General features: G+C 43.2%; 1 protein-coding gene across 5 annotated transcripts in view; it reads right to left on the bottom strand.

Annotated features, from left to right (window-relative positions):
* Nucleotides 1-6,218, bottom strand: part of VPS8 (VPS8 subunit of CORVET complex) — a 290,094-nt gene that overhangs the window by 11,189 nt on the left and 272,687 nt on the right. The window lies entirely within an intron of this gene.

The raw sequence follows: 6,218 nt of genomic DNA, 5'->3' as shown, positions 1-6,218 counted from the left end.
CAATAAGTGGTGCTGGGAAAACTGGACAGCTACATGTAAAAGAATGAAATTACAACACTCCCTAACACCATACACAAAAATAAACTCAAAATGGAATAAAGACAAATGTAAGGCTGGATACTATAAAACTCTTAGAGGAAAACATAGGGAGAACATACTTTGACATAAATTGCAGCAAGATCTTTTTTGATCCACCTCCTAGAATAATGAAAATAAAAACAAAAATAAACAAATGGGACCTAATGAAACTTCAAAGCTTTTGCACAGCAAAGGAAACCATAAACAAAATGAAAAGAAAACCCACAGGATTGGAGAAAATATTTGCAAACAAAGCGACTGACAAGGGATTAATCTCCCAAATATACAAACAGCTCATGCAACTCTATATCAAAAAAACAACCCGGTAAAAAAATGGCAGATCTAAATAGACATTTCTCCAAAGAAGACATACAGATGGCCAAAAAGCACATGAAAAGATGCTCAACATCACTAATTATTAGAGAACTGCAAATCAAAACTACAATGAGGTGTCACCTCACACTGGTCAGAAGGGCCATCATCAAAAAGTCTACAAACAATAAATTCTAGAGAGGGTATGGAGAAAAGGGAACCATCTTGCACTGTTGATGGGAATGTAAATTGACACAACCACTATGGAGAACAGTATGAAGGTTCCTTAAAAAAACTAAAAATAGAGCTACCATATGATCCAGCAATCCTACTCTTGGGCATAATATCCAGAGAAATCCATAATTCGAAAAGATACATGCACCCCAATGTTCACTGCAACACTATTTACAATAGCCAAGACATGGAAGCAACGTAAATGTCCATTGACAGAGGAATGGATAAAGATGATGTGGTACATATATACCATGGAATATTACTCAGCCATAAAACAGAATGAAATAATGACATTTGCAGCAACATGGATGGACTCAGTAATCTCTAAGTGAAGTAAGTCAGACAGAGAAAGACAAATATATGATATCACTCATATGTAGAACCTAATTTTCAAAAGTGATACAAATGAACTTACTTACAAAACAGACTTAGAGATTTTGAAAACAAACTTATGGTTACCAACGGGGAAATGTTGGGGGGAGGGATAGATTAGGAGTTTTGGATTGACATATACATACTACTATAATATAAAATAGACAACCAACAAGGACCTACTGTACAGCACAGGGAACTCTACTCAATCTTCTGTAATAACCTATATGGAAAAGAATCTGAAAAAGAATGAATATACGTATATGTATAACTGAATCACTTTGCTGTACTTGAAACTAACAACATTGTAAATCAACTATACTCTAATAAAATTTAAAAAAAAAAAAGTAGAAAATGCTACTGTTAAAAATAGAATCACGCTTTCATCCCCAGGAAGCATTACACAGCAGATGAGTCTATTCCAGGCATAGAATAAATGGCTCTAGCCCCTGGAAGTTTGCTCACTGAGGCAGAAAGTGCAGGAGTCTCAAATGGTAGTCCAACCCATGTTTTCTGATCCAGCGCTTCTCCAAGCAATTTCTTTCACGTGCATAAGAATCGCAGAAAGATCTTGTTAAAATGCAGATTCTGGTTAGGTCTGGGGTGGGGTCTGAGATTCAGTGTTTCTCACATGCTCCCAGGTGACACTTGAAGCAGCACAGCGCTAATCTGTACCTAGAACAGCTCAGCACAGCTGGACTTCCTGTCCTCACTGCATCCTAATGGGAGCAGGACACTCAGCTTATGGGCATTTGCCTTCTTCTGATTCGACTGTACCAAATCAACCAATCAACTAGCATTTCTCTTTTTCTAAGTGTCCCAATTAGGTATGTTGTATTCAACTTTCAATGAGTTCCAATGCATCTTAGAAGCCCTTGGGTATAATAAGAAAATTTAATAAGAATGTTTCTGCCATATGGTTTATTTTGAATCCTACTGAATTGCAAGCCCTACACCTACTCTACTACATAAGTGAACGGGATTGTGCAAATTGAGGAAAGGAAAGCTAGGAGACTTGCCCAACACAAATCAAAAATTCACAATCCAGTAAGGGTCATTACCAGGACCTCTACCTTATAAACCCTAGTACCCCTCTCCTGGGAGAAAAGCTGGAGTAACAAATAGGTAAGTGTGCACACAAACACATACACGCAGACCCATAATTTCAAACACGACATGTCCAGATAAGTGTGCAGGGTTGCACTGAGTTCTGGCCTTGTCATCATCATATTCCCCCTCTAGGCCCTTAAACTCCTTGGAGCTACCAAGCGAAGGGGTTTTCCAACAACGACATCCTTCAGAAATTGAAAAATGTGGTTGTTCCATGGGTGTGAAATAACGGAAGGTGACAGGACCTTTCTTATAACACAAGCCATCATCCTGGACAACCAGATACTGAACAAAGGAGCCACAGCTGGGGCTGCCCTGGGACCCTCTGGAAGCAAAGGTGCTGCAGGACAGAGGTGCCCTATTCTTGGCCAGGCGGTGCTGTCTCTGTGGAAAAGTATCTGAATACAATTCATCTGAGGTAAAACAGCAGAGCTATTTGTAGACGTGCCTAGGACCCAGTAGATGCTTACCTGTCTTAAAATACTTACTGGAACAAGACGGAATATTTTAAAAAAGGAAGCATTCAGGAAATGACTAATACATCACTAAGGTGAGGTTTTCTGTACTCTTCTCCTTGGGTTGAGGGGTTTCAGCAGTGAGGCAGGGTGAGAATGAGGGAAGGGACAGGGCCCTGGGCAGGCAGCTTGTCCAGAGAAGGCCAGTTTAGCAGTTTTATGCCCCGCCCTATGCAGGGTCCGGCCCACTCACCTCCAGGCCTCATGAATGGGGATCCAGTTCTGTTGTTCAACAGATATTTCTGGGACCTCTGCTATATCAATGCCTGAGATATAAAGATGAGTAAATCAAGAGGAGCTTAAATGTCTCAAAGATTTTGGGACATTAAAAACCCCACAAAAAGATCACCCTCTCCAGAGCTGATAAGCAAAGCTTGAGAGGTTACTGAGGTATAATAACCATATACAGCATATTTGCCAGGGCAGCCTTGTTTGAAACACGCTCTCACATTATCTACATATACCATCAAAAGGTCCCTGAAATTACAGCATTTTTGGGTCCAGATTACACTCTTGCACACATGAGAGTAAACACTTAGGAAGGCTCAGCTCCAGCCCTCTCCCCGAGCACACCCATCCCGTCCTGGTCCTGTCAGTAGATTAGCTGCGACATGGCCCGTCCACAACTGCATTGTTGTGCTATAGTGTAATTATCTGTTTACCTGTCTCCCCGTTAGCCTGTGAACTCCTTAAATATCAGAGCTTTATCTAATTCATTCTTTATTCCCAGTGCTCCACAGCCAGCAAATGTTCAACAAACATTTGCTGAACATTCCACATCCTGTTTTACTCTGCACTGTCCATTTTAGGAACAAGAGCAAGCAGAAGTTTGCTCTTGGCCCAGTGTGAAATCACTGGCATTTGTCTTCCTGTTTCCAAGAACTTGGACTTTGTAAAAAGATTCTTTGTGATTTCTGGCATGTTTATCCTGTATCTCAGTGAAATATCTATTTCATCCTATTTAATTCACTTTTGGGGAAAGTATTATTTTTCAAATGTCAGAAGATACCAACCCTTGTAAGAAGGAATGGAAATTTACCAAACCAGTGGGACTTTTGGTTAAAAGCCTCTTTCTGTTGTTGCTCTGGCACATCCTGTGCAGGGCCCTCTGTCCCACATGACCAAAGCCTGCTTCCCAAGTGCCCATGATACTGCGGCGGCTGGTAGATTAAGAAGGTAATGCACGCAGTAAACACCCAAGACTCAGTAAGTCCTCGATAGGTGTTACACACGGTACTGGTTGTGTGTACCTAGTCCTAACGTGGCCATACTGGTTGTGTCCACTGAAAATGGAAAGAAAGGAGACATCAGAGCACAGTGCAGACAAGACTGGCCTGGCAACAAGAGGGAGGGGTGGATGTTGCAGGGGAGAGAGAAGGGACAGTGGAGGGAAAGCTTCGAGAAAGGAGCACTCCAAGGACAGGGCGCCGTCTCTCGGTCACGGCACCCAGCACTGTGCCTGGCACAGAACAGCTGTGAAATAATTATCTGATGATAATTATCTGCTGAAGGGACGGGAAGGGCGAGCAGATTTTCTACTTCTTACAGTCACTGGGGTGTTTCTGCGCTGCCTGCAATGCAGGAAGGGGAACACAGGGCATGGCTTGCACAGATCTGGGCTCTACCTGGATTCTGTGATGACTAGTGAGTGGCCCTGGCCAAGTTTTTTAGCTTCTCTCAGCTTCTTTAGCTGTAAAACACTACTCTGCAGAATTGTGAGGACCAGAGATGACGTATGGTCCTGACACCTATTTGATGGTCAGTAATCGGCCGCGACTATTGTGCCTGTGTTATCTCTGCTCCCTGCGGAAGCACCTGGAAGGAAGAGCACTGGCCTGAGAAGCAGGAAACTTGAGCGCTCATCCGGTCATAGCTCCCTGTGTAAGCTGAGCAGGTTGCATTGCTCCGCTGGGTCTGTGCTCCAATTTATTGAAGGGCAGTGCCACCATAGGCCACACTCTACCATCCGGGGAAGATGTGGGTGCCATGAGACAATAGGCATTTAGGGCATGAAAGATTCAAGTAAGCTAGTGGTGTTTACTGAAGCTAATCATGGATTTTATTGCATCATCAGAAGCAAACTAGGGCAACCAACTACAGACACTGTCACAAAGACCCATGATAGCCCTGAAGAGAAATAGTAGATTCAGTCTAAGATGCTGTACAGAGAAACATTTGCCAAATCCGTGTCATGCACAAAAGTGGGAGCAACAAAATTTGGACACGGTCTCAGTTTGGCAAATCCTTAAACATAAGGCACCCTACCTAGACCATCTAACTCACTAACACAGAACTGATCAGGAGTGATTTTCCAATTGTAAGAGAAAGAAAAACATACTTGATACTATCTGCTAGAGCAAATTTCTTTCTTCCCATGTAATGAAGTCCAGAGATAAGAGCTGAAAATTAAACTGCGGCTGAACATTAGAGGAAGAAGCAATGACAACCCTGGAAATGACCTTGTAACACTCAGCATTAAAGTAAATCCGGGGGAAAATGAGGCTCTGATGATCTGGAAGAGCTGCAGGGAGAGGGATGCTGGGCTGACATAGTGACTCAAAAAGCTCAGTGACTCCCAGACGTGGTGGAAGTGAGAGCTGTAATTACATTCGTTGCAAGGAAGAAAACAAACCAGGGCTTTCAGGATCCACGGGCCTCGTAACCAGCACATCAAGCTTGATACAGGAAACAACTATGATCCTTCAGCCACCCTGAAGGCTGGGTTCCTAGGAATATGGATAATAACACTAGGGATTCTGGATACAGAGCCTTCCGAGTCACACACACAGACAGGGACAGTCACAGAAGACTAAGCTCTGCTTGTTCGTGTTTTATTCTCCACAACAAGGTCCTGAAATCAAAATCCCAACATTTCCCTTCCTGATTGTCTTCCCACACGAGCACATGACAGGTGAACCTAGTCTAATTCTGCAACATGAGTATTTGTCTGCACGCGCTCCAGGAGCCTTCTATTGGCAGCTCTGTAACTGGCTGGCGGGGATGGGGGCACAGATGGAGCAGAATGAACGGAATGAGAACGGTACTGCCCACCTGCTCCCACCTGCCTTGGCCTCACTACCAAATCCTTCTCTATTTCTAATAGAGTCAGACTTTTGCCACCACCTAAGCTGTTTCAAACTAGAGATCCTTAATATTTAACACTCTTGCCTAAAATGAAACTCTGACTTCAGAGGTAAGAGTGAAGCCATACTTCCTTCCCCACCTGCAAACAGAAAACACCTTTCCTAAAATTCCCACCCACAGCGCAGTTTGCTTCCACACAGAACCTGGCCCCTCACACACCCTCATTTCCCAATGCCTCAAAACTCTCAATTAGCTCAAAGCTAATAATGAATCAGGTGAAGAAATAATAAAATAAGCAGGTACATTGCTAAGCTGACTGGAGAGAGGAAGGAAACACCTGGCAGAACATCTCTTAAGGAGATTTCACTTAAAACCAGATATAAGGGAAGAGAGTATTTGAGATTGGAGATGGAAATGTGAAAGGCTGACTGAAAATATCCATAAAAAACCAACACCATAGGGCTTCCCTGGTGGCGCAGTGGTTGAGAGTCCGCCTGCCGATGCAGGGGACAC

This window comes from Physeter macrocephalus, chromosome 1 (genome assembly GCF_002837175.3).
Source record: "Physeter macrocephalus isolate SW-GA chromosome 1, ASM283717v5, whole genome shotgun sequence".
NCBI lineage: Eukaryota > Metazoa > Chordata > Mammalia > Artiodactyla > Physeteridae > Physeter > Physeter macrocephalus.
Note: the sequence above shows the minus strand (reverse complement) of the source record. Positions and strands in the feature narration are given on the sequence as shown.